The 27,912-nt window shown below is 37.4% G+C and overlaps 1 protein-coding gene and 2 long non-coding RNA genes across 3 annotated transcripts in view; all 3 read left to right on the top strand.

Moving 5' to 3' along the window:
- Nucleotides 1–27,912, top strand: part of LOC140161631 (uncharacterized) — a 153,298-nt gene that overhangs the window by 105,847 nt on the left and 19,539 nt on the right. The gene's annotated exons all lie outside the window — the stretch shown is intronic.
- Nucleotides 1,725–4,235, top strand: LOC140162460 (uncharacterized). Its single transcript, XR_011860294.1, has 3 exons — nt 1,725–1,882; nt 2,690–2,817; nt 3,891–4,235. It is a non-coding gene; the product is annotated as an uncharacterized lncRNA (long non-coding RNA).
- On the top strand, nt 5,933–6,608 carry LOC140162463 (uncharacterized). The gene is made up of 2 exons (XR_011860296.1): nt 5,933–6,045; nt 6,342–6,608. It is a non-coding gene; the product is annotated as an uncharacterized lncRNA (long non-coding RNA).

Raw genomic sequence — 27,912 nt, forward strand, 5'->3', positions numbered from 1 at the left:
CAAGCCGGTCGGCATGGATATTTTATTTATAAGTAATAGTTATTACTTATAATAAGAAATATTTATAGTGTTTTTAAGTTTAAAAACATGCAGACCTATACATGTTTTAAAGTGATGATGTGTTTACGCACTAAGTATAGGTTTCTCTATTTTTGGTAAGGCGTTCTAAATTTAAGATATTCAAAGTTCTGAATGTCACAGTAATAAATGAAAACCACAGGAAAAAAGGTTTTATATATGAATGGTAAGCCTACCATTGTATATGATGCTAAGAGGTTAGCCGATTCTACGCAGATAAACGAGAAACGGCGAGAAAAACAGCATCGTCTCTGATTGGCCATTTTAGCGAGCCCGCGATTAGCCAATCTTACCGTCCAATCAGGCATCCCGGTTTACCGACCAATGAGAGTGCAGCAGATATATGATAAATAGCGATGTTCTCAGTAAGAAACGTCATTCTGTAGCGGGTCCTAGTCAGGACTCGTTATCAAATTCAGAGTCCAGTAGAGGACTCGCGAGTCACCATCGTCAAGATTAAAACCTAGTCAGGTTTTCATCATTCGGTATCAAGTCCTAGTCTGGACTTGATATCAAACTCGAGTCCAAGAGAGGACTCACAGTCTTAATAATAAATAATTGCTTTCATGCCTTACGGAGCCCTTCTATATTGGGCCAACGGCCTTGATGTTTTTCAAACCTAGTCAGGTTTCATCATTCGCATCGGGTCCTAGTCTGGACTTGATATCATACTCGAGTCCAAGAAAGGACTCTATAGTTTCTAAAAAAGAGACAGAAAAGGTTCTCCAACTGCAGACTGAACGGCTCTTTTCAGAGCCACCAAAACTTCACAAAAGACCGATATGATTGGTATAATCTTTTAATATTCATAGTTTTGAATGTTATAAATGATCTTTCAATATTCATAGTTTTGAATATTATAAACCTAAAAGTATGACTTTGGTTATGTATAGATATTTCTTTGTAGAAACCAAGATAAGGTTTCAATAGGCTGTTAGTATATAATTTAGAATTTCTCAGCAGAAGATTTTCTAATTTTTAAAGCAAGGTTAAAGTTTTATAACAAGGTTATTACTGGAAGCAGGTACCCTCTGTGCCCTTCGCCTTTTTATAAGTTTGAAAAAGTGAAGAGCAAAAAAAAAAAAAAAAAAGATTTCAGGTGCTAGCACCCTAAAAGCAACACATTTTGATGTATAGCAACATTTTTTCAAAAATTTGTATGCTTTATCAAATTTTTCTGCCTTTTTATTTATTAATTCTTTTGCCACCCCTTTGTTTTTGTTTTTGCCACCCTGTTTTTGCAGCCCTTCAATTTCACTGCCCCTGATTTTACCCTGGGGGCTGGCACCCCAAAGCCCCCCAAAATAAGCGCATGTCATACACGACAAGAAAAAAAACACATAATTTTAACTTTTTTATGTAACAAATTATCACTCAAAATGTTGGAAATTAGAACCAAATATAAACCCGCCCGAAAAATGAATCAATCCTATGTGACACGAACACGCATGAAACACTGCCGTAGACTACGCCGAATGCACAATATACACAATCAATGCATGTTTCATACTTTTCTGATTGGCTGCTTTGATAGGAGTGTATGAATGCTTTACGCTAGTTGTGCGTTGTGTAATGCAGGACTGGCGCATGATTATGTGAATTTACGCCGAGAAGTCTAGAGGCCCGTCTTGTAAAACTTTTCTCCATTTTAAGATATTATTTCTTTAATTTCCCCAACTAGGTGATACTGATGTCAACTTGATGTGAACTGTACAGTTGCAGCAACTGCTTTCAGGAGATGGTGGCTTTTAATGAGAATGTATAGTGATGAACTCAACAGTACTACTGGTGCAACAAAAAGCTGGTATGTACAATGAGTAACCAGGGACTGCCTTTTGAGGAGAGTGACATTCATGCATTTAAATTGGGATGCAGACAACCCCGGGCGGACAACATGATCTTTGAGGGCACCTTAAGTTTGTTCGTTTTTTTATAATGTGGAACAAATAAGACTTGTAACAAGAAACAACATGGTATTGATATATGTGTATGTAGAATGGCATGCACGCACTGCCATGCAGGTGGTCGCAAGTAATGCTTAAATCAAATGCTATTTGTGCTTGAAATTGACAATCTCAATGTTAAGTAAGGCTTTTTTTTTGTGAAAATTTTTTATCGGAAGATTTACAAGGCGGAAGAGAGCGGGATTTGACATTTGTAAAGCGGAAAATTTTGGGCTTTTTTTTATAGTTAGTCCTGACTCCCATCTCACACATGATGATGAGCTGATCATAGTTTAGCCTTTAGGCATGAATGGGCAAATGCCAAATTGCAATACGTGTGCTACGTACACTACGGATGCACCACCATTGATCTCCAACACAACTCAGATGCCATACAAGTCACACACAGATGCAATGATCAAATTTTTATCTAAAAGGTGCGCAGATAAATCCATGAGTTTACTTTTGTGTGCAAATAAATGGTAAAACAATTTCCATAAATATATTTTGAATTGGTACCGTGCTTAGGCCTCCCATATATGTAACTCTGGGGCTTGCAGCATGGAGCAGCCCAATTTCAGAAACCTGGAGGCACAGTGAAACATGCTTGTTCTTGTAAAACGCGTTTCTCCATTTTAATATTTTGTTTCTTGAATTTTCCCAACTAGGTGATACCAGTGATGTCAACTTGATGTGAACTGTACAGTTACGTTGCAGCAACTGTTTTCAGGAGGTGGTGGCTTTTAATCAGAATGTATAGTGATGAACTCAACAGTACTGGTACAACAAAAAGCTGGTATGTACATGTACTATGATTAACCAGGGACTGCCTTTTGAGGAGAGTGAGAGCATTGATCTCTACTGCTCTCCTTAAGGGGGTACTACACCCCTGCCCAATTCTGTGCATATTTGTGCATTTTTCTCAAAAATTATAGTGCATTTGTGACAAGTAAGATATGTATATTATAGGGGCAAGGACTACAACTACTGCACTGGAAATTTTATTTCAGCACAAACAACAGTTGTGGAGTTACAGTCAAAATGAGGGAAAACCAGTATTTGATCAATAAAACAATAACTACTTGACTTGAGTTGCTGAATTTTCAGTGCAGTACCGTAGTTGTACTCCTTGCACCTATAATATACATATCTTACTTGTATCAAATGTGCTATAATTTTTGAGAAAAATGCAAAATTAGGCACCAAATTGGCCAGGGGTGTAGTACCCCCTTAAATCTGATATAGGAGAGTGATGTTTGACATGTGAAACGGCTCTCCTTGAAGGCTCATGAAGAGCTATTTATTGCTCTCCTTCAAGTTCCAAAAGACAGTCCATGAGTAACTGCTATATTGGTTGATGAAAGGATTAGGCCATCAGGCCTGGCTTAGTAACTCAGGCCAAAAGATAGTAACTTCAAGCCCCAAGATAGTATCTGACTTAGTAGCATGGGCCCTTATTAATAGTCAGGCCCAGGGTTGTCACCACGCTGGACTGGGCCGTCCTGGCACTCACTAAATTGGGGTTTTTTAAAGTTTTTTTTTTTCAATTTTTTTTTTTTATATTTCGAAGTGGATGATGATATTTCATCATAAAAAGAGGAAGAAAATTTTTTTAGGGAGGTGATACCCTAAAAGCCTATTCCCCGATCCCTAGCGTTAAACTAAAAAGATAGTGCGAGGCGCGAGAGCTTCGCTCGCTATGCTAACCAGTACTATTTGGGTCCTGGTGACAACCCTGGTCAGGCCCGTGCTACTAATTCAGGCCCAAAGATATTTTTTTTCTTTCTATGTCACTTTTGGGGATCTGTAGGTTGTTCAATATTAAAATCTAAATATTTTAATTGATATTTTGGTTATTTTTCTTTACAGATGAAATATGAACTTATTGGAAGGAACCACCTGCAGCAACAAGCTTAAGCAAGAGACAGGTAAATGCTCCATAGCTTCAACGGCACTTCAACTAAAAATCAAGCGAATTTAACTTCGAGGGGAAAACTATCGACAGAAAAAGACATTGTCAACATATGGCTGTTACGGCCTCACGCCTACCTATCAATTAGGTTTAGTGGACTAGCTGGCTGGTAGCCACTAGCCATCACTGTTAATTTGGAACATGTTTTACCACACAGTGGAACTCATAATATATAATTATGATAATGTGGACTACAATTAAGTCAACAAATACTGGACACAGTGGTAACTAGGCGAGTTAAAAAAAGGAGAGTTAAAAAAGGCGAGTTAAAGAAAAGGCAAGTTACCCCCCCAGAGATTAGGGTGTGGTTTTTTTCAATTACCCCAACAAAGTAAGCTAAAGATGAGTTACGACAAAGCCATCAAAGTCCCACCAGCGAGTTACGGCAAAGCCATCAAGTCCAAATGGCGATTTACGACAACACGATCAAATCGGCGAGCTACAGCAACTATCAAGTCCTGTAAGAGAGTTACAGGAATGCCGTAATGATGAATGGAAAATGGCTTTCACTATAGAAAAATTATCAAATTTGTGTACATCGTGGAACATACTCTTTGCGTGGCTGTGCGTAGTAAGCAGTTATACGCAGATAGCCTCGCTAATATGGACGCGTAGAGTAGCATTGTATGCGCGTGTAGTTAGCATGATTAGTTGCGGAGTAACAAGCGTAGTTGAATGTTCCACGATGTACACAAATTTAATATTTTTTCTATAGTTGAGGTTCATGATGATGAGAAAAAAATCCATTTTACCCTAAATCAAATTGTAATCTTAACTTGCTGATAAGACTTGCCATAACTTGCTGATGGGACTTGCCGTAAATTTTAACTCATCGATGGGACTTGTCGTAACTCGTCTGCCAAAAAATCTTAACTCAATGGCGAGACTTCCCGTATTCTCAGCAGGGATCAATCTTTAACCTCTGCAGGGACCAGGGATATTAAACTTATCTGACTTGCCATTTTCTCTCGCTCTTACTCGCCCATTTTTAACTTGCCAATAACTGTCCCCTTACCCTGTTAAGCGACGTATGACTTTTGTACATGTATGTACCCATTTTACAGACTATGAATTATAGTAATAAATAAATAATAAATAACCTAGAAGAGAGGGATGTGGTGTAGGTTATACATGTACCTGTATGTATTAAACAGTGGACAATAATTAGATAATGTTAATTTTCAATTTTAGTGATCCTAGCATCCTCTTTTTATATCATTTTAGGTAGATATCCCCAAAAAAGGTTATTCCCAAAATTGCAGTTGATTCCGATTTTGCATTTGCGAGGTATGCATGATTATTTGTTGTAATTTTGTTCTGGTGTACCAGAACATAATTCAAATTTCATGATATTTCTGCTGAACAAATTAATCTGCAAGAAATTCTTTGTACATAAACATAATGTTGCCAGAGGTTTCCAGTGGTATAAAAATATTTTTTTGAGAAAAGTGGGGGGGGGGTATGATGCTGTGGATCACAATCACAAAATGCCTTACTTCCAAAAGCAGTAATTTCAACTGCACTGACTACGGAGCCCCCAAAGTGACATGGAAGAAAAAAATCGAGGTCCGGCTTAGTAACTTGGGTCCAAGATAGTAACTCGGGGCCCTGACTAGTAGTTTGGGGACCCTGAGTTACTATTTCGGGCACGAGTTACTATCTTGGGCACGAGTTACTAAGTTGGGCCCCAAGTTACTATCTTAGACCCCGAGTTACTAAGTCGGGCCTCAATTACTATCTTGGACCCCGAGTTACTATCTCAAGGCTATCTCAGACCCCGTTTTTTTTTTTTTTGTCACTTCGAGGGCTCTGTATAAATCAGCACAGTCGAAACCTAGATTTCGCTTTGGTTTGCAAGAATCAAAATCCATCCTAGTCACTGCACTTACTGTATGATACAAAGAGAGATTTTGATTCTCGGATCCGAATATGACAAGAATCATTACGAGAATCAATTCTGTGATGCTCGTTGAAATCTAGGCCCTGACAGTGATGAGTGATGTACAATTTCATGAAAAGGTGTTCAGAATTGGCTAGGCCTCTTTGGTCATAGTCATAGGCGAGATCCCGGGGGGATGGGGGATGTATCCCCCCCCCCAATATTTTGCCAGGGGGATGGTCCATACAATCATCCCCCCAATGTTGACGCCTGAATATAAGTTTCTGACCAAATTAACCTCATATTTGCCCATTTTAGCCCCAAAAGTACAAATTTTCGCACGCTTCGCGCGCATTTATTCCACTTTTGCACCAAATTTCATCAGTTTAGCTTAAAAATAGCAAAATTTTTGTACCATTAACTTATTCTGTCGCCAAAAGGTGCTGCTTTCACTATACACTGGTCATAGTTTATTAGGGTTGCAGATTGGACAAAAGTTGGGGACGTGGCAACTTTCAAAAATAAGTAAACTGAGTAATCTGGATATCAGGTACTTCATGTTAAAAGCAGTTTTATTTGCTCCAATTTTTTATTGATTTTTTATTAATGCAACTTTTCTTAGTGTATTTTTCAATTAAAATAAATTGATGTTTGTTTAAACATTATTGACCATATCAAGTTGTTATCCTTTTTGTATCAGTCATGTGTTAGAAAAATAAAATGAAAAGAAATATAACATGTGCCGGTATCTGTGTGTTTTCAGGACTAATCAATATTTGATGTATTCGGTGATCGTTTTCCAGTAAAAAACACAAACTTGTAAATGTTAGAATTTATAAAATGAAACACAATTTTTCATTAAAAGAATTAAAATGTGCATGCCTTCTGGTACATCTTACCCCGGACTTTTACCCTCAATGTTGTTACCCCGGCCTCCGCTGTTAAGGACTGGTTTTATTCCCCTTTTTAGAACCCAATATTTTTTTGATCCCCACATTTTACACCCCCACCAAAGAAGTCATGAACACTCCCTAAGAACATAAGGTCATGAAGACGTGTTTACATGAGAAACTCTGCCAAAAAAGAAAAACATTTTTAAATGTCAAAATATTTGTATTTTTTTTTAAAAGTTCAAAGTTGAATTTATTTATTAAAACGTTGAATGCCCTTTATATAAACCCGATTTTTTTGCGGTTGCTTTTGAGAAATCTTAATGAAGGCATAGGGCAAAATTCCGCAATCAGTTTTGTTGAAATATTTAGAGACTGATATGAACCAACATCCCTGGACCCTGGTTGAAAGTAGTAGGACTACAGCGTGATTTTTTTTCTGGGTTTTTGGGGAATCAGTTAAAGTGAAAGTCGAGAGAACGGCATTTTGTGATTGGTTTTCTTTTTAACCAAAAAGTAAAAAATTTATTTTGCAAAAGTATAAAAAGAAAGTCCCCAAATATCACAATTTGTGAGCGTAACAAGCCAAAATTCAAGTTTTTAACTTTTGGTCTAAATAAGAAGGTCCAAATCCGGGGTCCTAATTTTAGGAAGAAAGTCCACTTTTCACAACCCCCCCCCCCCTTGGAAAAAGGTCTACTAATAATGGTAATAAGAAGAATATTAAAGAATAAGAATGAAAATGATTTGTGGCAATGAAAGTAAATTGAAAACAAAAATATTAAACTTAAAAACTTAAACTGTTGCTTTTCCAAAAATCCCCGCAAAAATCAATTAATGCTGTCTATACACCGCTGGCTGCAGTTATGATTGTCCAGATTTCGACAATATGCAAGCTATGACGCAAACTCATTACTTATTCATGACATAGTCTCCTCAACCCGGGCCTCAGCTGCAATGGTTTGAGCGGAACAAAACTGGCGGTGTTGGAGACTATGAGAAAAAAGTTTCCTACTAGCATGCTCGTGGAGCCAGAATTCTGGCTCCAGACGAAAAAAAAAGTGCACCAAAATTTTTCATGTTACGAATTCAGGCCCTGAATAAGGCAACGTGAAGGATTGTGGGTAATATAAAGACGCCGCAATTCTGGGCCTGGAAGGATTCAGGCTAGCCCAAATCCACCAAACAAAAATTTTGCCGCCCCTTCCTCAAAAAGGTTGACACAATTTTTTTTCGGTGGTTTGAAAAAGTGAAGAGCAAAAAAAAAAAAAAAAGGAATACAAGGGATAGCGACTTCATTTTGATATAATATAGTTCCATTTCTTAACAATTTTAAAATTGTTCAAATTCTATCCGCACCTTATATATCGTTGGCCTATGGATTATCTCTTTCTCTTTCTCTTCCCTTTTTTCCATCTCTCTCACTCCTTTATTATTTTGCCCTGCGCTAGGGGTGGGGGTGGGGGCCCAAATAGGCATTGCCAGGGGGACAATCCCCCCCCCAGCTACGCCCACTGGGCCACTAGTAGGCTATGTTAGCACATCTAGGACAATGGCAAATGTACCAAAAGCTTGACCAAGAATATAGGTCATGTTCCTCTCTAAAAGCAGGTTTCTGTAACTATGGATACTGTATCATCTGCTAGGGCACAGTTCTTTGAACCACATAATCTTCCACACTCACTGAATGACCTTGAAATGTACTGGGGACAAAAACTCATACTCCAGGACCTGAGGTTATTTTGGGAGCTATGGGTGAATTGAAGTTATAGAGCTGTGCAGATGGATACCATTGTGGATTTATGTGGTAAAAGTGGAAAATTTTTGCACAATTAATTTCATTTTGCACTTAGGCCCATTTTAAACTGTTTTTAATTTGCGGTTATAAGCTTCCTTTCAGTGACCTATGCACAAAAGGAATATATTCATGTGGTGTTATTTTTGAAGTCGCAGCTTGGAACGCAAAAGCGTGAAAATAAATGTAGCACAAAATTTCCACTTTTAAAGTAGTTTCTGGTTGGTAGTACTTGACATTGGTAGAAGCTGGTTAATAGATGTAGAGGTTGCTGTAGAACTTGTTCAATGTGATGTATCTACCACAAATTTAAATGAATGAATGGACGCTTGGACATGTAGGACTTGTTCAGTGTAAAGTTTCTACCACAAATGAATGAATGGGTGCTTCTGAATCTTGGGTGCAACGTGATACCAATTTATTGAATTGGCTTTAGTATACAAAGTGAAAACTTTGTGGCTGCAGTTCAGGCTACTGCTAAAATAGCTTGCTGTGGTGTCTATGGGAGCTGCTCTGTATTACCTTTTGAACCTATTTTTCATTGTCAAGTTTTCTCACCAAGGGATTATTGTAGCATATAAAACTTACTTGAATTATTCATAGTACTATACTTTTACCAGCCAGTGCATTCATGGATTATATTACAAGTGTATAGTTGTACCATGGCCAACAGGTAAGATCGCTTTGCTATTTAATTTTTTTTAAAGGGGCACGCAGGCCCAGGTCTGTACCAGTGGCATAGCGTGGGTCATCATATTGGGGGGGGCACAGACCATGATTGGGGGGCACCGAGTCTGATTGGGGGCACAAGCAATTTGTGGGCAATTTTCCTATGGGATATTAATTTTGAGATCGATTGGGGACATATGCCCCTATGCCGCTACGCCACTGGTCTGTACGCAGGGGAGTGGATACAGCAGTCCCCCCTCCCCATCCACAAGGTTCACTTGTTGATATTTGTTCCACTGAAAGGTCCAAAATTGACAAAATGGCCACATTTAACATTTTGGTGATGGTATTCAAAAAGTCCTAAAAAGGTCAATTTTTAGGGGATCTTTAAATCCCCTAAAAATTGACCTTTTTAGGACTTTTTGTTTTGCATCATGTTTTCAGAAGTGGTCTTAAAAGACCACTTTTGTCAAAGTTAAAAGTTTTTTGTATGTCCTGCAGGTTCCACCCCAAATAAACCTGTGCAGGATCACGTATGCATGATTGGGCGCAGAATTTCCAAAATGTAGACTTCACCTCTTAAAGAACCTTACCTTTACAGAACAATATTTATTTTTGTCAATAGTTAAATAACAATTTCTATTAGAATGTTTTGTTTGCATCACATTTTCAAAAATGTTTTATGAAACAGAATGTTATTAAAACAAAATCATACCCTTTATATAACCAACATTTAAATGAGACTTTTTCTGTAAAATGTGTGCTTACGTGCGGTTTTTAATAGCTTGTCTATTCAAAAGCGTTTTTGTCACCATGGGGTCTCCCTGTTGGTTTTGTTTTGGCTGGGTTTTTTCTCGATGTTCGGGGGGAGTAAGGCAGGTTGTATTAATTGCCCCAGCTCAAGCCATATCAGTAACGCCACCCTTGTGAGGTAGTAACTGCTTGGCGGGCTATTCCCCTTCGTGATTGGCTGCCTTACGACCTTGCCAGGCTCGGTCCAATCAGATCTCTTGTTAGTGAGCGTCTGGTACTTCGCGGTTTTTCCCTTTCCATCTCATTCACTTTTTCAGCTGGAGCGGTCAGGTTCGTTTGAAAATCCCGCCCAACCCACCCAGTTTGTAGCTGGGGGAGGGTTTGGTGGGGCGTGCCCCAGACCTGTGGTGTTTGGGGGTAGCTGGCCAGGTCTGTGCGCAGTCCCCGTTCCGGATGTGGGGGTGGGCTGGCAAGATATCTTGCAGCCGTGTGCTCAGCCGGGTATGGCATGTTTTTCAGGGGGATCAGGGTCTGGACCGTGTCTTTTCTGGTAGTTTCAATGGTCGTGTCCGGAAAATATTTGGAGGTGTGTTGCCCCAAGTGGGATCCACCATCAAAATCATCAAATAATATGTCCAGAATCCGTTCCCACCTTTTTGTTCCCTATCAATGGGTAATCTCTGTGGATAGTCCTACTTGTTCGTGCATCAGTGTGGTGCTCTGACCGTTTCAGCTATCAGGGTCTGGACCGTGTCTTTTCTGGTAGTTTCAATGGTCGTGTCCGGAAAATATTTGGAGGTGTGTTGCCCCAAGTGGGATCCACCATCAAAATCATCAAATAATATGTCCAGAATCCGTTCCCACCTTTTTGTTCCCTATCAATGGGTAATCTCTGTGGATAGTCCTACTTGTTCGTGCATCAGTGTGGTGCTCTGACCGTTTCAGCTAATTCCGCAAAAAATAAATGTTAATTGGGTGGTATCATAAATTGGCTGTGTGATGAGTTATTTTTCTCTCTGTGCATGTAGCCTAAGACCCTCTGAGGACAATGCAAATGTACTGGGTAAGCACCATGAGATTTACTACTGCCTTGAATGAATCACCTCATAACCATGTGTTAGCAGGATCATAATTTGGCATTATATTACTGCCCTTTTGATCTATATCTGATGCATCACCCCTTTTATCATGTTCAGAGGCTGTTTAGACTTGTAAGGATGTTTAAGGGGTACTACACCCCTTGATAAATTTATGTCTATTTTTGCATTTTCTCAAAAACTAATAACACAGTGGTAACAAAAGTTATGTATATTATAGGGCAAGGAAACCAATTACTATTTCAGTAACCCAAGACAAGCGGTTTGTTATTTATGATAAGAAATAAGGTACCGCTAGGATGTACCTCATATCCTATCATATATGCTGAACCACTTGTCTTGAGTCACTGAAATTTCAGTGTAGTAAATGATTCCTTGCCCCAATCAAATACATAACTTTTGTTACCAATACCAGGGTGTTATTATTTTTTTAGAAAAATGCAAAAATAGTCACAAATTTACCACAGGGGTGTAGTACCCCCTTAAATGGATATGGTGAAAGAAGGTTTATGATAAGGATGGGGAGAATGTGCGATGCACAAAAACACAGACATTTGTGCATTTTGGATATAATCACACATTATAGGTCTGACTGCGAATTTTGAGATTTTCCAAAATGTTTGTAAACTGGAAAAGATTATAGTGTGACAAATGTGTGGTAAAATTTACAATTCTTATGCTGAAATTCACAAACATGAGGTCAATGATGGTATGTGCGACGGTCAAGGGTCCCTTTTTCAGGCTCCCCGGCAGTTCCTTAAGACCCACATTTGGATCATGCTCCAGTTCTTTGAGCCTCAAACTCTGGCAATTGTAGCACTTTAGCCAAAATTTTGGATATTTTTAGCTCCAAAGCCTATAATTTGGCCCAATTTTAGTTCACAAGACCCACCAAAAATGTTGAAATTTCAGTTCATCAAGCCCTATTTTTCCCAAAATCAGTTCCTAGTTCCAAAAGTTCGGCGCTGCGCGCTGCACACCCCTACCAAAATTTCAGTTTATGGCCTGAAGCAGGTCAAATGGAAGTTGCACATCTGCCAAAATAAAATGCACTCCCCCAAAGAGGATTTTGGGATTCCACCTTTTTCCAGCATTTTTGTCTGGAATTTCAGACTTTTGGCCCACCAATTCTGAAATTATAATAAAAACATTAATGTCAGCTTATTTTCAACATTCTGCCTTGATTTTTTTTTTTTCTGGAATAGCACATAAATTTGTGTAAATTTTGTCCTGGTCAGTACATCACTGCATAGATAATCTGTCCTTTATCATGTTTATGATTGATCAAAGATGAGTAAATTTCAGATTGAAATTTTATTTTATAAAAAAGATGATATAACCCCTTGGGAAAAATGTGCTTGGCATTGAGTGTTGTTATTTATAGGTTTTTTCTGTGAATACGTTGTCAAAGCTATTCTAAATATACATGTTCATTTTAATTTATCTGGGTCCTAAATACTAGATACAAATCACATTTATAATGCTCTGCATGATAGCCATCTAGGCTCATTAATGTTCTGCATGCTAGCCATTGACATATTTTCTCAAAATATCAAAAACTATATGTACCTCAAGAGCCTCTGAACCAATACTAGTCTTGTTGGTAATCATTTTAATGCATTTTTCATGCTCATTCCAAATATATGGAATATGAAAATGTATAATTCAGACATTTTTGAATATTTGAAAAATATTTGAAACTTGTCGTCTGCAGTCGACACTTGTGTGGAGAGAGTTAAGTCAAAATGGACTAATTTATACATTCAATGTTTAAAAATAGTGTTCATAGAATACTTAATTATACATTATCAGATATCTGGGTCCTTTTGGAAGTAACATGTAATGTGAGAATTTTTATAATCATGTAAGGTGTTGCAGCCTTGGAAATGCAGTTCAGGGATGTATTCACTCTTAAAACGATTTACTCATTTTTGAATAGAAACTTTTCATCAAAGTTGACAGGGAAACTTCGGATGGGGATAGAATAGATTTCTCTTCATAAATGAACAGATTCCTCTTCTTCAAAATGAATCGGATATTCTTGGCAAAATGACAAGAATGACTGAAAATGACAAGAAACTCATCAAATGTTATAAGATTGCCTTGTCATTTTAAAAAGTGAATAGGTTCTTGTCAAAAATGAATAGGTTCTTGTCAAAAATGAATAGGTTCTTGTCAAAAATGAATAGGTTCTTGTCAAAATGAATAGGTTCTTGTCAAAAATGAATAGGTTCTTGTCAAAAATGAATAGGTTCTTGTCAAAAATGAATAGCTTCTTGTCAAAAATGAATAGCTTCTTGTCAAAAATGAATAGGTTCTTGTCAAAAATGAATAGGTTCTTATCAAAAATGAATAGGTTCTTGTCAAAAATGAATAGGTTCTTGTCAAAAATGAATAGGTTCTTGTCAAAAATGAATAGGTTCTTGTCAAAATGAATGTTCTTGTCAAAATGAATAGGTTCTTGTCAAAAATGAATAGGTTCTTGTCAAAAATGAATAGATTCTTGTCAAAAATGAATAGCTTCTTGTCAAAAATGAATAGCTTCTTGTCAAAAATGAATAGGTTCTTGTCAAAAATGAATAGGTTCTTATCAAAAATGAATAGGTTCTTGTCAAAAATGAATAGGTTCTTGTCAAAAATGAATAGGTTCTTGTCAAAAATGAATAGGTTCTTGTCAAAAAATAGGTTCTTGTCAATAGGTCAAAAATGAATAGGTTCTTATCAAAAATGAATAGGTTCTTATGAATAGGTTCTTATCAAAATGTTATCAACATCAAATGTGTAATCTTGTCAAATAATAAGTTGAAGATCTTGTCAATTTGAGTATTTACTTGTTAAAATAAAACAGAAACTATTCATTTTGATAAGATTGTCTTCAAAGTGATAATATACTTAATCAAAATGAAAAGTATATCTCATCAACACGAATAGTTACGGAGGCTAAAATTACCCTAATAATATTTCTCCAAAATCTGAAAAAAATCTGAAATTAATAAATTTTGGGCAAAAACAGTTGATTTTACATGATTTTAGCAAATATTAAAAAACAACAACACAATTCTCCAAAACGCAAATTCTGGGTTGGCCTGGTCTGTAGAACAGGGTTTTTTGTCACCTAATATAAGGCTACTATCCTTCAGTTGTGTTAGTATTTTGAAATGTGAGAATTTGAGTAATTATAAAAGGTGCTAGAAAATCTAAAGTGATGTTCATACACAGATGGGAACCTAAATATTTTATCATTACTTTAGTTTAATTGTGATCTACTCCCCATTCCAGTAAAATACAGCACTAATTTTTTGAGAAAAAATATTGTCAACTTCCGCCAAATGTAACACAGCTCGATCTTAATTATTCATTTAGTTCTAACTGGCAATAAAATTTCCTTATTTTAGGGAACAACTCAGTGGTATGTACAAAGGGGTTCAGTGTTGTTCAGTAGGGGGATATGCACCTAGTTGAGGGGGGGGGGGGGGGAATCAAGGGGTTACAGGGGGTGGAGACCTGTGCCCCCCTTTCTGAAAATCTGTTGACACCACTGCAACAACTTACTTATTAGTAAACATGCACACAAACTGTCAAATGTGTTTTGCATCAATTGGCAGATCTCTTTAAACTTATACCATGCATACAAGGCACAAAAATTTACCTGATTTGAAAAGAAACTAAGAACAATCATGAGTCTAACACCTATGAATGCTGAGTTGACCCATCAGGCTTTCACATTATGTCTGGAGCAAGGGTGAAGAATTTGAATTACCAGTCGACAGTCCTGATAATTTGCCCACTTTTAAAGAAAATAAGAACAATCATGAGTCTAAACCCCAAGTCTAACACCTATGCATTATGCTGAGTTGACCTTCATGCTTTCACATGTCTAGAGCAAGGGTGAAGAATTCGAATTACCAGTCCTGATACTTATCAGGATGCAATTTTGTGAAAAATGTGCCATAAGGCGCGTGAAAGTCGATTCCGAGTTTACTGTCCCCGCATGCGTCACTTTTTGGAAACCAAAAATACCCGCGTCAAATTTTCAAAAATACCAAAATAATTCATTATTTTCAAAGTATGTTTTCACCAGTTTTAGCAATTGGAAACATATATTTTTGTTTGTAAAACATATAAATTCATAACTTGGAAGCAAAACCAGGCTATTTTCTGGTCCCTACCTTTCGTGAAAATTTCTTTGTCACATTTATTTCCATTTTGCTTTAAATCAACACACATTTTAGGTTAATAATGAAATCTGATGAAATAATGAAAAATGAGAAATGGAAAAGTCACCTCACCAACCTGGAAAAAAAAGTAATAATAAACTCTGAATTGACTTTCATGGGCCTAAATCCAGTCAAATACTACTTGCAGGCATGTTATTTTTAGTAGCTGGTGTATGGTACAAGATCGTATCACCAAAATAATTCTTTTGTAAACCAATTTTATAATTTGTACATGAACATAATCTTGGTGTGAGCATGATTAAAGCAATAATGTGTGATTTGCATTTTTTTAAATTATTTTTCCCAAATATTATTGGTTTTCACAATCAGATATGTCCTCTTTTAATTTTGGCTGAACCAATGAGATAAACAGAAAATTCTTACTTTATTCCAGTGCTTATATTGCCCACTGTGTTGGTCCACATTGAGGTCCTCATTTGACTGTGTGTCTGAATATGTGGGTGGGGGGGGGAGGGGGTTGTTGGTGTGTATCCCGGCCCCCAACTCAACACAAAAGTTGGCAACCATCTTTCAAAGACCCCCTTTGCAATGATTTTTCATCAAATTTACCCCCCTTTATCATGCAAAATCAAGGACAAAATTTGGCCCAAAACAACCCCTTTTTTGTGGTTTTCAATGACTTAAAACACCCCTTTTCAATGACACTAAATATTGACATAAAATTACCGGATTTTCCCATGTACCCCTTTTATCCAAATTTCGTCTTTTCCGCGCTAATTGGTAACTTTCATGGTTGCCAACTTTTGTGTTGAGTTGGGGGGCCGGGTTGTGTATATGGGGAGGGGGTTGTTATACATAATTATTATATCACCTCTTATTACGCCCATAACCAGGATTTATTGGGGATGCTAATTTTGAAAAAGTGGACTTGGGGCAGATTTTTTAAAGAAGTGGACCTTTTTGTAAAAAAAAGTGGACCTTTTCTGAAACTTTTGACTTTTTTGACGAAAAAGACATAAAAAAACTCTATTTTTTCGCTCACTGCGCTTGCAAATGGGATTTTTTGGGTCAAAAAGGGATTGGGCCTTTGGAGATTGGCATCTGCCCCCCTCGCCTCTCCCCTAGTTTCGGGCCAGCCTCTTATGGATGTAACAATAGCTCATGTTTTAATGCTTGTCAAATAATACTATTGACAAATTTCTTTTCCTGGATCTGTGTTGTAATACTTGTAATATGTAAACAGAGAACCAACAAGTTCCATTTTGGTTCCATGAACAACTCTCTACCCAGCCATCATCAAATGTTTTGTGCAAGAAGGGCCTATCTGCAATAGCTGCCCTATAGACAATTTGACCATTTCTGCATTCTATATTATACACATACGACACCTGGCAGCTATTGCAAATAGCTTTTTCTTGCACTACACCATGGACATGAACTTCTTTGAACTTGTTTCATCTGTCATTACCATGTTGGAAGTTGAGTTATGTGAACCTTACCACTGATGTCAAGGAGGCATTTCAAATAGCTCTTCACTAAGCACATTACTCAGTTACCAATACAATGCAATGCAATCAGGGTGGCACTAATGTTGGGTTCCATTTCTGCAGGCACTACCTATAGCTAAAATCTGACTGAATTAAAAAGACCTAGTTTGTATCTGACTTAAAGGAGTATTTCGTGATCCTAGCATCCTCTTTTTATGACATTTTTCAGTAGATATCCACGAAAAAAGCTTAGTTCCAAAATTTCAGTTGATTTTTGCTAAACGAATCAATCTGCAAGAAATATTTGGTACATAAACATTATGTAGCCAGAGGTATCCAGTGGTGTAAAAATCTCAACTTTTTTGGGAAAAGTGGGGGATGAGGCTGTGGATCACGAAATGCCCTTTAAATAAATAAGCACCCCTAATAAATCATGCATGCAAGTCTGTGTAAAAGTGCCCCCCCCCCCCTCCTAAAAGGTGCCCCATAATAAGAATACATTCAAAATTGTTTCCCTACCGGGGTGACACTCCTCATAAGACCCTGGGTCAGTATCCATATATTGGGTCCATTTTGCTTATATTGAAATGCCAAGAAGATTTGAACCCCCAAAGTGTCAAATGAAAGAGAACAAAGTCCCCTCCCCTGGGTGAAGCCACATGGTTCAGCTATGGTGCAGTAACTGCTTTAGTTTTGTGCTTTTCACTGTTAATTAGAAACTGTGAATTTAGAAGCCCTTAAAAATATTTGTACCCAAATGCAAAATGTGTAACTGTTTGTATATATTGTGAATATAAGGAAGCACAAAACTGCTCCAAACAGTGGCGTAAATAGGGTTGGTATCGCCTGGGGCAAGAAACAAAGTTGGTACCCCTACCCCCACCCGCGAATATCTTAGACGAGGGGGGTTTTAATAATAAGACATTATGAAATTGCAATCATGCTCATGCATGTCAAATGGTAGGTTCAATGTTTTTTTAAGTGAGGCCCATTTGGCGCCCCCTAATGGTAGCGCCCGGGACACCTTGCCCCCTAGTTATAATTACGCCACTGACTCCAAACAGTTCAAATCGCAAAAATTAATTCTGTGAAAATATCACGCTTTATAGTATTTCACATTGATAGAGAAATAGAGTATCTCAGAAGTTGCACACAATGAACTTGGTAAATACCCTTTTGTCTATCGCTACTTAAAGGAATATATCATAATCCCATCCTCTTTTTATGACATTTTTCAGTAGATATTCACGAAAAAAACCTATTCCCAAAATTTCAGTTGATTCCGATTTTGCATTTGCAAGTTATGCATGATTATGTGTATTCCAGGGCTCCATAGATGTGTTGTAATTTCATGTACCAGAATGTAATTCAAATTTCACAATATTTTTACTAAATGAATTAATCTGCAAGAAATATTTGGTATATAAACATAATGTAGCCAGAGGTTTCCAGTGGTCAAAAAATCTCAACTTTTTTTGAGAAAGGTGGGGGATGAGGCTGTGAATCACGAAATGCCCTTTTAACAGGGCGCTCGTGTCAATCTGAGAAAGGGACTGCCATTCTTCTCTGAAACCTAGTGTAAATACCCTTTTGTCTATCAGTACTTAATTGAAAGTTATGGTATGTGAACCTCAGTATGTGAACAAAATAACTAGCCAAGCAATTACTGGGAAATGTCTCATCACTATGTTACAATGTAATATATTTGAGGAACTTGAACGGTCGGTCGTACACTTGTAAAAGTATGTGGATATTAGCAGTTCAGGCTACTGACAGTCAATCTTGAGTTTCCTGTCACATAGTTTCTTTGTAAATTTACAATTTATAAAAATTTGATATTTTTCAAATTTTGATATATAACAGTCCTCGAAGTAAATTATATAAATCTAATGACATATTCTTAAAGTGTATGTAGCAGGGAGGAAAAGCTGACGGTCAATTGAAAATTTTGACCTTTCATATTGAAGATATGGATTTTTTCCCAAAAAGACCTAATTTTTTTTGGTGTTTTGGGAAAAAAATCCATATCTTCAATACTGAAAGGTCAAAATTTTCAATTGATCGTCGACTTTTCATCCCACCTACATACACTTTAAGTATAAATCATCAGATATATAAAGTTTACTTCAAGTACTGTTAAAAATCAAAAATATCAATTTTTAATGATTTGCCATAAAATGTGTATTAAATTGCGAATTTCAAAAAATCTAAATTATTTGATATCAGAATGACATTCTTCGTATTCAGAATGCAATTCGATATGTCTGATGTGCTCTAATGTCCCACAATAAATACTGTCCAAACGTTCATACCCCAGCCCTTAAAGATGGCTGTTCAGTAGCCCAAGTACAAATGTAAGATTCAAAAGTATATTTAAAATAAAAATTCCTTTAAAAAAGGAATGTGGCGCCCAATGTGAGCTGGACGGGATATAGTGAATTCCATGGTGATTAGATTTGGTATTATAATGATTTTTTTAGGGAAGAGTAGAAGATGATCAAATACGAGAGTAATGCTTCATGGAATGAAGCTTTCGTATCAATTCTTGATGCGATTATGTGGGGTCGGAGTTCTGTTTTGGGAGCCTATTGTAGTGAGGATATTGCTTTGGATATTGAATATTGTTGAATTTCGTTATGCAGGGCCTAGGGTATATGATGGATAACTAGAAGACACAAATAAGTAAGCTTCCCCCTAGTCATCTATACACTCATTCTTGTCACACGACGAATTTCGACAAAGTCATGTAAATTAGGGGTTCATTCATATATTTTCATGACTAAACGGTTGTTTATGCCCGAGGGGCCGTCATGAAAATATATGAATGAACCCCGTTCATACATACCAGAACATTTTGTGCTTCTTATTTCATCAAAATAATGACAAAAGATAACAAGGAACATCATAAAAAACGATGAATTTCCTTCGTTTTCTTTACCCCGGATCGCACATCCGGGCCACCGGGCATAAACGCTGTTTATGCCCGGCTCTCGACCAATCACGCGCGCCCTTATATAGCGTGTATGTATGAACGTAATTTCGTTTTTCACCCGACCTCCGTCCAGAAACAATCCTGAAATGTTGAAAACTTGGGGTCGGCGCACTCATGCCAGTTTATCCTAAGGTATACTCTGTGTCTTTTGTAGCCAACCATGTGGCTAAGAGAGGCTAGGAAATACTTAAACTAATACAAAACAATCATACCCTCCTTTCATATCAAACAATACCAAGAAATTGACAGGCCTGTTAAATCAAGGGTAAGATCGATCGTTATTCTTCATGAAACGGGCACAGCCCATTTTTATGTTATTAATTCTGCTAAAAAATAATTAATAAATAACAAAATTACGTCATAGAACTCTATTTTAAACAGACAAAATAGCCAGTGGGGTTTCTTTCACTTAACCTTGTTAGGAACCCTTCCCAGCAGTTAGGCATTACAATGAATATTATTTTTGCAAATACACTTCTGACCTTCAACACAGTCATGTCTTCCGAATTGATTCCTTTCTCTGCTGACCAGAACTGATTTTCGTTAATTAATGTTTTTTATCAGAGATAGTCACCACAAAGATACTGAGCTTCTAATATCTTTGGTCACAATCAGTTAGCAGTCGATTCAAGCACATAAAGTCATAAACCAATTAGTGATTTCATGATTGGTCAGTGGTTGTGTTGGTCAACTATAATTAATTGGTGTTGGTTTAAGGATTAGGTGCACCGCGTGCAATCACTATGGACCACAATGGCCTCATTCCAGTGGCATATTATCAATAACCTCAATTAAACAATCATAGTGCAAATTTGACCTTAAGTTGCAAAGTATGAGTTTTTGTACTCACATTTTCAAAGGTCATTCAATGAATGCACAAATGTATTGGGGTTAAAGAACTGTGCCCTGATAGATGAGCATGTTGTAGATTCTTCACACTGTAAACAACTAGTTCATGTGCAAACATGTTCAAAACATACATAATTAGAATGGTCAAATGTCACCGTCTATCGGGTTCTAAGAGGCGGTAAACTGGTTTAAACCATACAAAGGTCACGGGTTATTTGGTGTTTTTATAAGTCCATTAATTTTGTATTTTAAACAAAGAATATACACACATCATTTTATCCCGTGCATATCAGAAAACAATAATAAAATAAAATCCTAGCATATTGTGGTTTTATTTCTGAGCTGGGCATAATTTTAGCAAAACAATTAAGGAGTAAATCTAGCAAGAGTGAAATTAGAAGCTTTTCACAAAGTACATGCCTATATGTGGCCCCTCCGTAGAGGGCGCCACAAAAAGCTGCAAGGTTGGTAGCAAAATGGATGTTTTGATTTTGATTTTTCCACTAAATATGAACGGATATTCATTTTTTTTTGCAAATTATAACCAGTTTTTATTGTTATATTTTGGAAAATCACAATAATGAATTGAAGTGAGGGTCAGAAAATGAAGTGAGGGCGGATGACGGGAAACTCAAAACCGACTTTCGTTTACATCTGGAGCTATGCCAAAGAGGAGACTGACCAAAATCGTATTTTTGAGTTTCATTCATTGAACTTTTGGTTCATTCCCTTTCAGAATAAGATATTTGCAATGAGCTGTTATCATCAAATTAATTGATCTACTTTTGTTTGTTAGCCATCTCCTTACAGGTGACGACTGCCAAACTGCAAATCCCAATTTATTTGGTTTTTTATTTCCAAAATTTCAGAATTGTACATTTTGACCATGTACGGAATCAGCATTAAAAATGTTGATGCGTTGCTCCCTGGGAACAACATTTATCCAACAGATCACCAATAACAAATCAGAAAAGTGCTCAAATGTTTCCAAAATAATTTTAAAATGCGCCCGAATTGAGCTGTTTTTCAAGAGGAAAATTGATTAAAATATTGAAGGAAAACTTGCTGAATCAGCTCGCCTTTAAAATACTACTGGAGGACAGCTAGGCAACACATACTTTGGTGAACCTAATTGGGCTATTCCATTTAAAATGCACACCCAATGTGGAAGATTTCACACTCCTACCAATTTCAGCTGGAAATATTTGCCAGTTTTACGTTAAATTCCTGTTGAAAAATGTTGAAATTGACAAAATCCGGTTGAATTTTGCATAATTTGACCTAAAATTTAATAATGTTTGGAATTCCAAAATCTTCCACACCTTTTCCAAACTGTTGAATTTACTTGTGGAATTCCAAAGTATTATTGGCAGTGGTATACATTGTAGCCAGGGGAAAAGGGGAAGCTACCCCCGTGAGAAGTCTTGCCCCATCCCTCTTCAGGGTCGGATTTGCCTTTTGGGGGGCCCTGGGCCAGGCCAAAATTTGGAGGCCCCCAAAGTCATCGTGAGGAAGGCATGTGCAGATTGTGCACTCACGCATGTCAAGTGGCCAAGTTTTGGATTATGTATACTATCGACAGTGGCGGCGGAAGTGAAAAAAAATTCAATTTCAGACTATTTTAACCAAAAATGAACATAAAAATTGCCATAGATGAAAGGCTAGTGCGCACAAAGCGTGCAAAAGTTAGCAATTTTACCATATTTTGGCCCTAAACGTGGGTGTTTTTCGGATGCGCAGGGCAAGATTGGAGGCCCCAAATTTTGGGGGCCCTGGCCCCAGGCCCATCTGACCCAATGGTAAATCCGGCCCTGTCCCTCTATTCCCTTGTCATCCTGATATTTAAAAGATTTTAACCCTTGTTTTGTACTTTAAAATCCATTTTCGCTCTTTTGAAAGTTACCTTGACTGAGCCTCCTTTTCCCCATCTGAAAAAGTCCTAGCATCACCACTGATTCTTGGGAGGGGGTATGGACATCAAATGGAACAGCCCATTTAGTGTCCTACTATGGCTAGAATGTCTGGCCATATATCAATAATGCAGTAAAAGAAGACACAGAAGCTAATCTAGCTAACAGATACATTTATCATGGTGATGAGAGGGGCTATAAATAACACAGGCTTTGTAGTATATAAGGCCAGTCAGACAGGCTAGCCTGTTTCATGACCCACTTCTTCTTCACTATAGTACATACATTTTAAGCTGCTGGTAACCAGTATTTCAAAAAAGGGTGTATCATTGAATTGATGTGATGGGATTCAATTTTATTCAATATCTAAGCTGACCGACAGATCGTTCTAGTTTCATGATTTAAATTACGATATGGTCCGAGAAGGCATTGGGACAAACAGCATGCATGTGAAATGTTCCGGTTAATGATCGAGAATGAAAAGAACAGATTAACTTTATCATGTTTATATTTATGGCCTTTACGATATTTTCTTATGTTCTTGATTAAGTATGAGACATATAATAGTTATATCACAACAAAATTTCCCCCCTCGGACACCCCCCAGGATGGGTCACCAAAATGTTTAGTTTGGTCAACCCCCAATTGTTGAAAATCTTCCTAAACAAATAATATGGCATTATACATGCTTTCAAAATCTTTAAAATGACTGACAACCAAATGACAGCTTCCAACAACATAATTGCTGAGTATTAACCTGAGAGGAATTGTTATAGTTTTAAAATAGACTGAATTTGTTATGGAATTGAAGTAGCAAATGCATTCCCATAACAAATTTCCCATTCCCAATTAGGCTCATAATATTTTTAATATTTTCTGAACATTTCATTCAAGAGAGTGGAGAGTGAGTGTATCATATATGCAAACTGTTTTTTAAACATAGACCTTTTTGGTCACAATTTTAGCAAAAATAGACTGTCATTTAAAAAATTTTGATTGAATGCTAGCTGTTTCAGCACATCATATCAAAGCTCCCAATGGCCCCATTCCTTTTTAAAGGAATTTTTATTTTAAATATTTAAAGCCATATTATAACATTTTCAAACAAAATAGATTAGCATTTCTTTGCCATAAAATGTTAGCTTTTACTGTCAGATCTCTCTCTCTCTAGGTGCCATATCCTAAGACGTTGGCGATCATGTCATGCCACAATTCTCTGTTATAAGCCATCTCCAGAAGCTCTGTCGCTTTATGTTCAGCTCCCCCCTTTCTTTTAGCCAGTCTTTCAGATTTGATAACCACATCACTCTCTTCCTGCCTCTGCTCCTTGTTCCTTCTATTCTTCCTGTCAATACTAGGTTCTCGAAACCATCCTTTCTGAGGATATGACCAAGGAATTTGAGCTGCTTAACTCTGATTTCACGTAACAGCTTCCTGTTCACATTTGCTCTTCTTAGGACATCGTCATTAGACACTTTATCAGTCCACAGGATCTTCATCATTCTTCTAAGGAACCACATCTCGCAGCTCTCCAATCTTCTTTTAATGTCTGTTGTTATTGACCATGCTTCACTTACATACATTAATACAGGGACGACATAGCAGTTGAGTACCCGAATTCTGGTCTCCATACTGTCAGATATATCCCCTTTTATTTTTGAGCCGAATAACTACGGCGAAGCAAAGAAAATTGGAATTTACTACCAGCGCACATGTCGCCAATGCGTACCACTCCTTCGGTCATGTTGAGGTACGACCCTTTGTTGTGTATATCACCGTCCCGAATGCTGTGTACGTACTGTGTGTTATGAACATTGTGTATGCGTTCGACTAATAATTCCATCGTAATAATAAAGCGCCGGTTCCGGCGTTTTATTCAAAATCGCGGATTTTGACAAAACTACAGCACCTAGAATCTTGCAGGGTATATTGGTTTAATAAAGTACAATTTAATCGTGTAAAAAAGGAATTTTAAAAATTCAGTGAGGCGTCTTCCTCAGCAAATGTTATAATATGGCTTTAACATCTTCTCCAAAACAAAATGCAGAAAGTACCCAAGTGCATACCTCTGCCTGTATTCACACTGTCCATGTCTAGGATTATGTTGTGCATCTGAATATTTTTGGATATAGATAGTGAAGTTGATAAGTTCAGTGCAGTTTTTATGAAGTTGTAATACAATCAAACAAATGTGAAAAATAGGTTTCGATATGTTACTGCTCCACATAATGTCAGCAATAGAGGATTTGTTTCCCATCAGCAACTTGTGTGCAAAAGTACTTGAGAAAGTTTCAGATCAGAGGTGTAGCCAGAACTCTTTCCAGTGGCGTGCGCAAAGGGGGACCATGTTGGTCATTCGGGGGATGCGGGGGAAAACGTTAAAAACATCCAAATTTGCTCCTAATCAGACTCCATTCGGGGGAACTAGACAACCTGCCCCCCCCCCACTTTCAATGTGCTGCATACGCCACTGACTTTTTCAGAGGGTGGGGCAAAGGGCAGCAAGGGGCAAGGGGGGTCATATATGGGCCTAATAAAAAGGCCTAAATCTTATATCAGGGGATCCAGCTTCCCACAGTGGGTAGGGGTGTCAATGTCAATGTTTTCTCATTTGCTTTATAATTAGGCTATGACCAGTTCCATGCTTGATCTGATACTGATCTTTTGTTCGTTTGGCCCAGTACTCTGCAATAGGCCATTTCTGGTCCAGTGGCCTAGTTCTGGTTTATATATTCATGATATTGGTAGACATAATCTGTGCACCAATATTGTTTTATATACCAGTAGGGTATACAGAAGAAATTGGAAAAAAAGAGAAGCGAAATGCTTGTGGATATATGTGATTTTGATGAAATTAATCTCATATTTGACCATTTCAGCTTTTAAAAAAGCAATTTTAGGCGCTTCGTGCGAATTTATTCCAATTTAAACCATATTTGACCATTTAAGCTTCAATATGTTATTTTTACACGTTTCATGGTCCTTTCTTAGCTCACCAAGAAAACTGCACCCCTGCTGGTTGAAGTTCGGTATTGTATACCATTGATTCCTGTATTATAATGACCGAAAAATATTGGGGATGTGCTGCTGGGCCCGCTGCTGGGATTCTGTGGCCCCTCATTATATCAAATGTAGACTCACCATTATAAAAGCAACAATTGACAGGCTTCACCTTTACAATATCTGTGAATGGTCCAAGCAGCTGTGTACATTAGTTTCATGATTGCAACCATGTTGAATTCAAATACTAGTGGTATAATATATATTCACAAGGTTTTTATTTTCACAGTTAATTTCAGAACTGTGAATTTAAAAGCCAGTAAAAAATTATGTGTAACTGTTTGTAATCGCAAATATAACAAACCAAACAAAGTACTGCTCAGAACAGTTTGAACCGCGAAAATTTAATACAGCAAAAATATCATACTTGGCCGTATTTCTTGGGAATAGTGGCGGCGCCAGGGGGCATGGGGGGGGGGCAAATGCCTCCCCAGTCAGAACTCTTTTCCCCTGTTTCCCCCAGTCAAAAGTCCCCCAGTTAAAATTGCAAATATGTCCACTTTTTGCAGCAATTTCCCCAAAATTAGTTGATTTTGCCCCCCTGAAATTCACTTTGCCCCCCCCCCCCCATGCTCCCCGCTCCCCCTTCAAAAAAATCCTGGCACCGCCATTTTGCTTGAGAAGGTTTTGTGGATGAAATATTTGCTGTTTATGTTTTTAAAAACAAGATTCTTTTTTACAGTGCAACTACCACCATCATCAGTGTTCAATCAGATGCTAATTCATCGCAAAAATAGTGGAATATTTCAATTCCAGGAATATTTTGTGACCAGCCAATCAAACAAAAATAAAAGTATACTTTTAATCTGCCTCTCTTTTCCAGAATTTCAGGACTAAAAATATTTTTTATTTTCGCGGTAGCTAGCTGTATGTATAAAAAGTGCAAAAAATAATGTACCATGAAAATGTCCACTTTTACAGTGGCCAAGCAGAGATGGGTAGGGAAACTTGTTCTATAACAAGAGGAAGGCACAGACCCTAGAAGTGATGAAGGGCAGTTGAAGATGAAAATTTACTTCCACTAAAATTTCTGATCATCCAGTTTACATCTACTTGGAAGGGTTAGTAAGAAGTTAAACATGTTGAAGTTCATTGTAACTTTCTATAGCACATGTGTTGAGACTATTGACTTCAGTGCCCGGCTTCATTGATATCAATATGGTCTTGGCATATCATCTGGCAATGCAAGGCAATGCAGTGAGGAAATGGTCTTAATTTATACATCTCCATCCAGTATCAGTACAATTGTAAATGTTATGGTTATCAATTGAATCAAGAAGAACTTGGATTATTTTTACCATGTTGGATCATATTCTGTATCAATTCTCATGATGTGATGGAATACAGAGGATGAGGACTGATTCAGGAGCAATGTGAGCATTGTGTGTGAGATTTTGTATACTGGGACAGTTTATGAACTTTTGGAGGCCCGGTTTGGAGGTATAGTATATTGAACTTCCTGTACAATTGTAAATGTTATGGTTATCAGTGAATCAAGAAGAACTTGGATTATTTTTTACCATTTTGGATCATATTCTGTATCAATTCTCATGATGTGATGGAATACAGAGGATGAGGACTGATTCAGGAGCAATGTGAGCATTGTGTGTGAGCTATATTGTATACTGGGACAGTTTATGAACTTTTGGAAGTTTAGGTATAGTATATTGAACTTTCGGAGTGAGTAACTTTCAGCGCAAAGCCCGGTCCACACAAGTGTGTTTTTTCTCGTTAATTACGATAATCGTAATATGATATTAGTACTGTGTGTCTGCTCAATGTCATCAGCATACTACAATCGTGTTATCATTTTGCAAATGGTGAAAATGTCCATAATTGGGCTGATTTGTAGTGTGATCTTGTTGTGATTGCCGATGAAAATTACCAGTGTGTATGCATTTTGTCGTTGTATTTGGCCCATTCCATGTCAACTCCAGGGATGTGCACCGCAGCACCTCTTCAATTTTTTTTCTTTTTCTGTGTGGTGGTAGATATTGATGAGAAAGTAAAATCCTGAAAATTTGAGCTTCATACTCCATTTCGTTTTCCCGTGGCATCAATTTGAAATTTAGGGTGGTCAGCGTAAAAAATGTGTCGCAACGCGAAAGACGATGTTTGGAGGTCCATAAATGTATAAAGGGAACCCTTTAAAACTTTGAAAAGTATGTATCCTGGGGTACTTTTTGGTGTAGAATTCAAATCTGCTATCAGAAAACTTGTAACTCCTTTACTTTAAAAGATATAGGGCCCTCAAAATGCAACTTCGTCCAACCAGGACCAACTTTGGGGGGGGTCAGAACTCCAAAAGTAAAAATAATTTTATTGTCCATTTTTTTTTTTTTTTTTTTCGTAATTGTCAT

This window comes from Amphiura filiformis, chromosome 10 (assembly GCF_039555335.1).
Source record: "Amphiura filiformis chromosome 10, Afil_fr2py, whole genome shotgun sequence".
In the NCBI taxonomy this organism is placed as follows: domain Eukaryota; kingdom Metazoa; phylum Echinodermata; class Ophiuroidea; order Amphilepidida; family Amphiuridae; genus Amphiura; species Amphiura filiformis.